Below are 11,871 nucleotides of genomic sequence, written 5' to 3' on the forward strand. Positions count from 1 at the left end.
CACTTTAGCTTCCTTTCTCATTTCTACATGGCTCTTCTCTCTCTCTCTCTCTCTCTCTCTCTCTCTCTCTCTCTCTCTCTCTCTCTCTCTCTCTCTCTTCCTATATGAAGTTGCCGTCTGTCCTCTTCCTTAGGTTTCATTCTTTCCTTTTCTCATCCCCTTTCTCTTTGCTCCATTTGATCAGTTTCTCTTTAGCCTTACTTGTCACCTCATATTCAATTTGTTTACTTCCCTTCCTATATAACTTTCATTATAACCATTTTTTTTTTTCACAATTATTCGACTTAACATCCTTCTCCATTCCACTCATTCACTCAAGTACTCACATATTCATCTTACCTCTTTATAATTATTCATTCCATGTGCCCACTAATTTCCCCCCTCACTCTCATTCACACATTCATTCATCATACCTCCCTGTTATAATTATTCATCCTATGTGTCCTTTAATTTCCCCCTCACTCTTATTCACTCAAGTACTTATTCATTCCACTTATCTCTTTGTCATTTTATCTCCTTGTCATTATTCATCTTATGCATCCACTCTCCCCTAATCTCGCCTTCATTCATTCATTGTCACAAACTATTTTATAAAGCTTAGGAGAGACTTTTCAAATTTGAGAGATTTGATGCAGCTAACCTCTACATTGCAAGAAGACACTCCTAAGGCAAGTACAGTTGTCTAGAAGCGGCGAAAGTAAAGTAAACAATAAAGTAAGAAAGTAAAAAAGTTAGGTACATTATGTGGAAGGACGAGAATAAGTAAAAATGTAATGCAAATAAAGTAAAATGATATACAAACGTGAAGTACTGTACACTGTGTGGAATGACGAGTATAAGTAAAAAGTAAAATGAAAAAGTAAGAAAATAAAGTAAGAATGTACGAAAGTAAAGTACATTGTGTGGAATGACGAAACATCTGCCTCTCATCCTACCCAACCAGGCGTCCTTCACGCCCTCCGACGCCCCCTCACTGTCCCCGCCTCCGCCGTGGTCACAGCCCCTCTACATTCCCTGGTAAAAAGCTTCGCTGCGGACAGGATTCGAACCTGTGCGGGCAGAGCCCAATGGATTTCAAGTCCATCTCCTTAACCACTCGGACACCGCAGCTGATTGAAGATATTCGGTACACGGTTGTTCCAGATTATACTCTTCTTACTCCAACCTGAACTAAATTTTTGTCTTTTTTAATTTATTTTATGTAGCTCAATAGCCAGTACGACAAAACTACAGCTAGGCATCTTTCCCTAGCACTTCTTGATGACTAGCATCATATTCTAAGATTAAGATATCGTTACAATTCATATGATGGAGAGATGGCAAAGTGAGCCCAGGTTAGTGTATAAACAGTAGTAAACAGTATGGTTATTATAATATGCACTTTACTACGTACATCGTATTCCAGCGCAGACACATTTATGGTATGCAGATGTGTTTTCATTACTGAAATATATATGCACACACCTGAATGAACTCGTATAAGTTGGACATTCAAATACATGAACACGTACTCCGTTATAATCATCATCATCAGCCTATATCATCATCATCACCATAAGTCTTTGTCGTTGTCATCATCATCATACGTCTGTGTCATCATCATCATCATCATTATTATCATCATATTAAGCCTCTGTCGTCGTCATCATCATCATACGTCTGTTTCATCATCATCATCATCATTATTATTATCTTAAGCCTGTGTCATCATCATAATCATCATCATCATCATCTTAAGCCTGTCATAATCATCATCATCATCATCATCATTGTAAGCCTTTGTCGTCATCATCATCACACGTCTGTGTCATCACCATCAAAAGTCTGCGTCGGTCCACGGTAGGGTAAAGATTTCTCCCAGCTTTCTTCGCTCTGGCCTGTTGTATGTTAGCCCATTTCATTTCAGCACGGCACATCCATCCCTCCTCCTGTTTACCTACCTCCTTTTTCACTCCAGTTATACGCTGTTACACTTATACATACACCTTCATACACAGACACTAATACATATACACTCATATAGACATTTATACAAAGACCCCTTATGAGCATTCTCAGACTCACACATACTCATAAACATACACTTTATACTTTCTGTCTCTGTCTCTCTCTCTCTCTCTCTCTCTCTCTCTCTCTCTCTCTCTCTCTCTCTCTCTCACTCACACACACACACACACACACACACACACACACACATACACAGGCACATCATCATTCCAGCACTCATACATACCGAACATCACACATCATACACGATACATAACAGAGAATGCTCTGAAAGGCTTACCATGCATTTGTAATTTGCACAAATAAATATATCTCTAAAGAATGACATATTTCAACACATACATACATACATACATACAAACACACATACGTTATTTTTACCTCTTCACTGCGATGGATATTTGGACGAGTATATTTTCTTGCTATCTTCAGACGATTTTCAACTTACGAGATAATTCAAGAATGTGTGTGTGTGTGTGTGTGTGTGTGTGTGTGTGTGTGTGTGTGTGTGTGTGTGTGTGTGTGTGTGTGTGTGTGTGTGTGTGTGTGTGTGTGTGTGTGTGTGTGTCTTAACTAACCCCTTCAGTACGAGAGGAATTTCTGAAGGTCAGTAAAGGTGATTGGACTTAACATTCGTAATAAATGTCTATCAGAAGCAAAAAAAAAAAAAAAAAAATCTTGGTTCCCTATTCTCGTAGATTAAGGAAGCTCCCTAACACCTTTTACTAGGCGAGTTATTTTGCTCATTACATCTTGCTGTCTTATTCTGTGCTATATAAATCCTTCAAGCATCACCGTACTTTGCATACAGAACGTACAAAAGGATATTAACCAGCCTTATCCAAACTAAATCGCTAAGGAAACGGTGTTAGGGAGTCTCATTTTCCGACTAGAATAAAGTCCTTGGAAACAAGGAAGTTCAATCTGTGCATCATCCGACTGAAACAAGGAAAAAATGAAAACACACACACACACACACACACACACACACACACACACACACACACACACACACACATGTACACTCCAGGTGGACGGAAGTTGTTATCGAACCCTGTCCTGCACTTGAGGGGTGAGGCAGGGTGAGGTGGGAGGTAGGGTGAGGGGTGAGGCAGGGTGAGGGGTGAGGAAGGGTGAGGGGTGAGGTAGGGCGAGGGGTAAGGCAGGGTGAGGGGTAAGGCAGGGTGAGGGGTGAGGTAGGGTGAGGGATAAGGCAGTGTGAGGGATGAGGTCAGGGGTGAGGCAGGGTAAGGGGTGAGGCAGGGTGAGGGGTGAGGCAGGGTGAGGGGTGAGGAGTGGGTAGGAGATAGACATATGTAAAAGGGAGGAATTATTATTCATTATTATTATTATTATTATTATTATTATTACTTAGGTAAAGTTATGGCAGTGAGAAAGTTTCGTGTGTGTGTGTGTGTGTGTGTGTGTGTGTGTGTGTGTGTGTGTGTGTGTGTGTGTGTGTGTGTGTGTATGAGGAGAGGGGAGAGAGATAACGAGTGAGGGGAAACTCAAGGAACCAGTCATTTTGAGGGACGATAGGAAGACTGTTCTCTCTCTCTCTCTCTCTCTCTCTCTCTCTCTCTCTCTCTCTCTCTCTCTCTCTCTCTCTCTCTCTCTCTCTCTCTCTCTCTCTCTCTCTCTCTCTCTCTCTCTCATTGTTATCAATTTCCTTCACCACCACCTCCTCCTCCTCCTCCTCCTCCTCCTCCTATTTCCTTCCTTCCTGCCTTCCTCCTTCACCTCCTCTTTTATTTTCTTCCTATCTAATCCTGTGGTTTGACTTCCTCTATTCTTCCATTCCTCTAACCACCATTCTCCTCCTCCCTCCTCCCCCCTTCTTCCTCTCTTCCTCTTTCCTTCATTATCTTTCATTCCTCTTTCCCTTTATTTCTCTCCTCCTCCTCCTCCTCCTCCTCCTCTTCCTCCCTTCCCCTCCTTCTTCCTCCTCCATCTCTCCCAGTCCCCCTCCCTATTTCCGGTGGTACAAGGGGAGGAGGGGAAGGGAAGGGACGAGCAGGAGTGTGTGGGAGGGAGGGAGGGAGGGAGGAGTAGGCGTTCTAAGATGTTTGCACTGCTAACCATTGTGTGTGTGTGTGTGTGTGTGTGTGTGTGTGTGTGTGTGTGTGTGTGTGTGTGTGTGTGTGTGTGTGTGTGTGTGTGTGTATGTGTGTGTGCGTGTTAATGCTCAGGTGTGTTTGTATGCTTTCGTGGAAGAACTTTTGCATAAAACTAATAGCTTGAACATGTGTGTCAATGTACGGCCGAGTTTAGTATTTTTATGTATCTGTACTATAGATGGATAGATAGGTAGATAGATAGATAGATAGATAGACAGATAGGTAGATAGATAGATAGATAGGTATGTGTGTGTATGTGTGTGTTCGTGAAAGTGACGTGTATATGTGTATTTTGGTGTATATGAGTGTTTGTGTCTGTGTGTATCTTCATTGTGTATAGATGTCTATGTGCACAGTGGATGTGTGTGTGTGTGTGTGTGTGTGTGTGTGTGTGTGTGTGTGTGTGTGTGTCTGTCTGTCTGTCTGTCTGTCTGTCTTTGTCTGTGTCTGTGTCTGTGTGTATACGTGTGTGTGTGTGTGTGTGTGTGTGTGACGTGTATATATGTACGTGTGAGTGTTTGTGTATGTGTTTATCTTCATTGTGTATATAGGTGTATGTGCACAGTAGATGTGTGTGTGTGTGTGTGTGTGTGTGTGTGTGTGTGTGTGTGTGTGTGTGTGTGTGTGAGTGTGTGTGTAGGGAAACAAGGGGTGGGATGAGGAGGTCGAGAGCCACAAGTGCTGACCACGTGGCTCTCCCTCCACCCTCCTCTCCCTCCCCCTTCCTTCCCTCTTGTCTCTCTCCTCACTTTCTTGATTCCTCCCCCCATCCCGCCTACCAACGCTTCAGTCCTTCCTCCTCCTTGTCGTTATGCCTTGTACTCCCTTGATTATTCATCTCTCTCTCTCTCTCTCTCTCTCTCTCTCTCTCTCTCTCTCTCTGTATATATATATATATATATATATATATATATATATATGGGGGAAGAGAGAGAGACAGACAGACAGACACAGACAGACATATAGACAGAGAGACAGAGACAGACAGACAGACAGACCGATAAGCAGACTCATAAATAGATAGATTATTAAATGGATGGGAAAAAGTGTACCCTAGGAGACGTTAGTGTGTCCCTCTTCATAATAAACTCTCCTTATGACAAATACTTCACGCCTCAGAGCAAGGAGCCCCGTTTTATCGTTGAAAACACACAGCATCCTTCTGTGAAAATATCTTATACAAATGGAGACTTTATTAGAGCTAGTAGATCTGGCAAATTTGTTACTTAGAGGACCAGTGGGAGATAAGGACCTTTATTATCTGAAGGGTAACGTTTCAACCACTTCAAGGGTTCTTCAGACACTATTCAGCATTTTTCCACAGATGACTAGTATCTGAAGAAGCGACTGAAGTGTTCGAGATATTACTCTAAAGAAAATAAGTGCCCTTACCCCTAAATGGTACTTACGATAACCATCTTGCAATTTGAACCCTTATCTATCAAATGACCGTCCAAGCCTCTCCCACTGAGCCACACTAACCTAGATGATATAGAAAAAAACTTACAAAAACAACTCTGCCTAATTTATCTTTATCCATTTCAACTGATGCGCAAAATTTTACCTCAGAATTTTTCACCAGTAGTCACCTCTTTCCTTCATTTTCATACTCTTAACACATATCTTTCTTCATACTGTGCTTTCCCTTTCTTGCCTTTCTCATTTCCTTCTTCCTTCCTTAATTTCTCTCTCTCTTTTTTTTTTTTATCCCACACTTCCTTCTTCCCTCCCTCACTTCTTTCTTCCCCCCTCCCTCACTTCTTTCTTTCTCCCTCCATCATTCTTCCCTCTCTCACTGACTTCCCCTTCCTTCACATTCTTCCCTGATATCACCTTCCATTCCTTACCCCTTCCCTCCCTTTCTTCTTTGATTTCCCTTTCTCTCCCTTACCGCCTTCCCTCCCTTTCTCTCTACCCATCGTCATTCTCGTCAACCCCGTATTTCTCCATAACCTTCTACACTATCCCTCATTCTTCTCCCGCTCCCTGTTTTACGAGTATTCATCCTCCTCCCAACCTCATTTCTCTTTCCCCTCATCTCTTATCCTCTCTTCATCCTCCCCAATTCCTTCCCTTCTGTCTCCACTCCCCTCCTCCCCACTTCCAGATCACGTCCTTCCCATAAAATGTCCATGCCACCTTTTAATACTCTGACAGTCCTTCTCATTTTTTTCCAACAGGCATTAGTTTTAAAGACTGGTGGAGAAGAGGATGTGGGAGATTTCTGCTCTCCTCTTAACCTTCTCCTGGTCGCGACAACTTTACTGTTTTATTTTAGCTTATACCAGACGGTTTTATTAATTTGAGAGTGTGTATTGAAGCCTGAAAGTATAAATATTTGTACCATTAACATTCTTATGGTTGAGGCAAATCTAGCATTTTTTTATTTTCAAACAGCACCAAACTATCTTATATATCAGCCTGAGTGTTAAATATTCACCTGTCCCCTGAAAAAAAGAGGAGGAGGAGGATGAACTGCAGGACGAGGGCAATTTCAGCCTACAGTCCACTGGATTAACATTTCAGATGAACCAGGGGCAACGACCACAGCTGCTATAATGGCCTGTATACAGTGCGTTTTTTTTTTTTTCTTACTTTTTCCCGCAGGTTTCAGTTTAAAGTTCTGATAGGAAGGGGTAATATAGATGTATTGTTATATTCTTAGACGTGAGCAGCCTGGTATGTGAAGTCTACCGCAGTTATCCTCTTGTCCTTGTGTCCTTCTTATGTTACCCCTCCACTCACGTATCTCTCCCTCTCCCCCCTCCCCCTCCACCATCCTCTCGCTCACCCACTTCACCCACTTATCCCCCCCAACATATACCCCACTCCACCCCCTCCCCAACCACGTTCCTCCGCTCGTTTGCTTTACAAAGGAAATTCTGCAATATTATGCTACCCAAGAGTTTGATCACTCTGACCATTTCCTGAAGAATCCTGACCTCACACGTGTAGACATCAACCCATTTCCTCACACACACACACACACACACACACACACACACACACACACACACACACACACACACACACACACACACACACAATTTCGTAGATGCACAGACCACACATACCTGCCGCTTCTTAATAGGTGCTCTGATCTTAGTATTAACAGAATGGGTTACTCTTAAATAGATTTTTAAGGAGAGCAAAGAAAAATGTTTCCTCCCCTTTATTTAAGTCCTTTCAACAATCAGCCATGCAGGTAAACAAATAGGAGTACATGTAAACAAATATGAGTACAGATAAACTAATAGGAGTACAGGAAAACAAATAGGAGTACAGGTCAACAAATAGTACAAGTAAACAAATGGTACTGGTAAACAAATAGTACAGGTAAACAAACAGTACAGGTAAACAAATAGTACAGGTAAACAAATAGAAGCACAGGTAAACAAATAGGAGCACAGGTAAACAAATAGGAGCACAGATAAACAAACAGAAGTACAGGTAAACAACTAGTACAGGTAAACAAATAATACAGGTAAAAAAACAGGAGTAATACCTTGCATAACAGAAAAGGCCATAGATTTGTCTTTATTATAAGTACTTCTAAAAATAAAACTACTTGGAAATATTAATGAGAAATTCTAAGTAAGGATGCCATTAAAAACGAAGGTATTGGTAATAAGAATTCACAAGTGGTATTACTAATTTTGCATATTTCACTTTCATTCTTATTTTTCATTACATTATTAAGCTTAAAAATTATAAACCTACTCGTATCTTGTCCTTATGTGTCAGGATCGCTTGCATTTACTCGTAGTTCCAATACTGCCCAAACAGTACCGACAGCTGACAAGTGGAATGGCCGGAGAGTAACTATAATCATTATGAAAAAGACATATCATATCATCATCATCATCAACAACACCATCACCATCACCATCATCATCATCATCATCATCATCATCATCATCACGGCCACCACTACCATCACCATCATCATCATCATCATCACGGCCACCACTACCATCACCATCATCATCATCATCATCATCATCACGGCCACCACTACCATCACCATCATCATCATCATCACAATCACCATCATCACCACCATCATCATTTTGGCCGTATATCGATTGTGTATTATATTATTTAACTCCAATTGCATCAGGCGATTTCCTTCAGCCTAAGAGAGCTGTGTGGTGATAACTTGGCTATGAAAAATTAATCCCTCAATACAAGACGTCTTTCGAAATTTAAAAAAAAAAAATTGTTAGGAGGTAGAAAAAATAATAAAAATAACTAATATCTTACTGAAGGAGGTTAAAGAGGAAAAGAAATGTCCTAAGCTCAATATATAATTTATTTTGGGACAAATCAATAGAAACTGGTAATAATGTTATAATTTATGACCCACACGTACTCATTACTGTCAAATCACACTTGCGGCTAATAGGGTATGTTAGAACTCTCTCTCTCTCTCTCTCTCTCTCTCTCTCTCTCTCTCTCTCTCTCTCTCTCTCTCTCTCTCTCTCTCTCTCTCTCTCTCTCTCTCTCTTTCTGTATATCTATCTATCTATCTATCTATATATATATATATATATATATATATGGAGCCTTTGTGGTACAATGGTAAAGTGTGCGATTTCGTACACTGAAGAACGAGTGTTCTCGCCCAGCCAGGGTAATAAACTTTGGGAACGTTCTTCTGACCACGTAATGCTTTGGCGGACATAAGGGGTGCTGTGGTTGAGCCAGTGTCTCTCACTATAAAGTATGCTTGCACCCAATCGGCTTGCGAGGGTAGATTATACTTGGTTCACAGACTAGACACACATCCAAAGCCACTCCAACACTACACTCACACTTACAAGCACTTCTCACCCTACGTACTGTACAATCTCTGCTAGACAGCCTAAGCCACTTTGTAAAGATACATAGGCTGTATCGTCCCCACTTCGGTCGGGATAGGCCGGTCTTTCAGTGGACACTCGAACGGCTGATGGTGTTGATATATATATAGATAGCTATAGATAGATAGATGTAAGTATAGATAGATAGATAATTATATATGAACTATCCATTCACATATCTATCAATCTACCTATCTACAAGTATATATCTATCTGTGCCTGTCTGTATGTCAGTTACTTGACGCCTCATTCCTATAGTTTTCTCTATCTAATGTCTGTATATATTGGCAGACGCCTAATCAATATATCTATCGATAGATCTCTTGACAGACGCCTAAGACAACGTTTCAGTGCAGGCCCATAGATGGATAGACAGACAGATAGATAGATATATTAATAGATAGATAGATAGATAGACATGTAAATGGACAAATAATAGATAGATAGTGTGCCCTCACGTTTGAAAGCACTTGTAGCTGAGAGGGTGTTTGTTCCATCCGTTTGTAACTGCTTATCATTCTATCTATCTATCTACCTATCAGTGTCTGTCTTTCTGTCCATCTATCTATCTTTCTTTGTATCTGTCTCTTGTCTGTCTGTCTCTCAGCCCATCTATTTATGTATCTAAGTATCTATCTATCATACTATCTATATGCCTGTCTGTTTTTCTGTGTGCCTATCTATCTGTCTACAGTTAAGTCTAGCTATCTGTCTGTAACTATCTATCTATCCATCTATCTACTTTGTCTATCCATCAGTCTATCTAACTACTGCAAATGACCTATTTATAGAATGCACCCAGAGTAACCCCAACAAATCGACCCCCAACCATCTCCACCACACCCTCAATACCACCACCCCTCCCTCCAACCACTCTACGCCCCCCTTCCCTCATACACTTCTTCACTGCCTTTCCACACCTTTCTCGCTCCCTCATACCACTCCATACCACCTTCCCTCACACACTCCTTCACTGTCCTTCCACACCATCCTCCTTCATACCACGCCCTGCCTCTCTCCCTCATACATTCATTCCCTGTCTATCCACCTCTTTCTCCCTCACTCATACCACTCTCTGCCCCTCTCCCTCATACACTCCTTCACTATCCCTCCCATCTCGTCCTTGATAATCCTCTGAAGTAAAGAAATAGGGTGGATATATAAAAAGACGCCACTGAATCTCCTTGCCTGGCCTGTGGGTCTTTCTCGTCTCCCTTGCTTCTTTAGGTCCCTGCGCAGAGGTGGCTTCCTGTGTGTGTGTGTGTGTGTGTGTGTGTGTGTGTGTGTGTGTGTGGGTTTGTGGGTGTGTGGGTGGGTGGGTGGGTCAATAAATAGACGAGGGATGATTAGAAAATTATAAAGAAAGAAAGAGAAGAATGGAAAGAGAGGGAAAACAAAGAAAGGAGAAGACAGAGACTGAAACAAAGAAAAACAGAGAGTAAAGAGTCGAGAGAGAGAAAGAAAGAGAGATAAAAAGCGGAGCACTGCAAGAGAGGTGGGCGGTATTCTTGTATGAGGCTCCTTGTGCTTGTAATGAGAGGGTATGTTTGTGTGTGTGGAGAGAGAGAGAGAGAGAGAGAGAGAGAGACAGACAGACAGACAGACAGACAGACAGAGACAGAGACAGAGACAGAGAGAGACAGAATGACAGACAGAGAGAGAGAGAGTGTGCAGATAGGAAAGTAAATAAGAATTAAGTGAGAAAAGTTAGTACAGAGGCTGGTTAGCTTGAGAGGCAGACAGACACAGACAGACAGACAGAGACAGTATAAATACGAGTGTAAATAAGAATAACGTGAGAAAGATCAATACAGAGGATAGTTAACTTAGAGAGAGAGAGAGAGAGAGTACAGATAGGCAAGTGAACAAGAATAACGTGAGAAAAGTCAATAAAGAGGATGGTTTGGTTGAGAGACAGACAGACAGACAGACAGAGGGAGGGGGGGCAGGGAGGGAGGGAGAGAGATGATAACCAACGATAAAAAGTGCAATCAATTCTTGGTAACTGGTATTTTCCCTCCAGTTACCACCACAAAATTCCCAGCACCAAATTTACACCACATTACCCTGACCTCACCCTTTCAGAACGAGGATGTCATTTTTATTTACTAACGAGCTACTTTACATGTTCCTTTACTACTGAATGACTATATAATAAAAGTAATCATAGGAGGGGACTGGGTTATAAAGTACCTTATTTCATTCCTTTTAATTCTCTGGGGGTTTTCGTCATTTTGTAGCTTAATTCATGAAGCTCACTGGCAGGATGAGACAAGACAGTACTTTAACTCAACATCTTTTCCATAGCACTTCTTCGTGACTGGCACCATATTTATGTGTTAATCTATTGCCACAGCTCAATATCCAAGATACAATGATGCCAGCTTTATACCTGACTGAATTAAGCGGAGTATAGTTGCAAAGCAGTGGGTGGCTACAGAAGTTTAAAGTATGTCGGTAAAATCTTATTCAAAACTTAAGCATAAGAAAGTCTGTGTATACGAGTCAAGTGCAGTCAGAATACCATCAACTAGACAGAATTTTGCCCAAGTTTTTATATTTTCCTTAACCTTTGACTCATTGGCTGCGAATTACCTGGTAGTCATTTATTCTAAGTAATTGCAGACGATGTTACATTAAAAAGAAAAAAAGAATATCGGAATTATTGGTTAGGCAGAATATTAACAAAACTGTATATCACTTCATCATAAATCACAGCAGGTTAATGGGAGAGCGAGAATGGACGCTGAGTGAGATAAGGGGGAGAGATAATGGGGTATGGAGAGATAAAAATGGAGGGTTACAGACGGGAGGTAAGGATGATGATGGCAATGCGGTGCTGATTCTCTCTCTCTCTCTCTCTCTCTCTCTCTCTCTCTCTCTCT

At 41.4% G+C, this 11,871-nt stretch overlaps 1 non-coding gene across 1 annotated transcript; it reads right to left on the reverse strand.

Annotated features, from left to right (window-relative positions):
* Nucleotides 1-1,028: 1,028 nt before the first annotated feature.
* TRNAS-UGA (transfer RNA serine (anticodon UGA)) lies at nucleotides 1,029-1,110 on the reverse strand. Its single transcript has one exon. It is a non-coding gene; the product is annotated as a tRNA-Ser (tRNA).
* Between the last annotated feature and the right edge of the window lie 10,761 nt (nucleotides 1,111-11,871).

This window comes from Coenobita brevimanus, chromosome 111 (assembly GCF_032717465.1).
Source record: "Coenobita brevimanus isolate Jiangsu-jjx chromosome 111, ASM3271746v2, whole genome shotgun sequence".
Classification (NCBI taxonomy): Eukaryota; Metazoa; Arthropoda; class Malacostraca; order Decapoda; family Coenobitidae; genus Coenobita; species Coenobita brevimanus.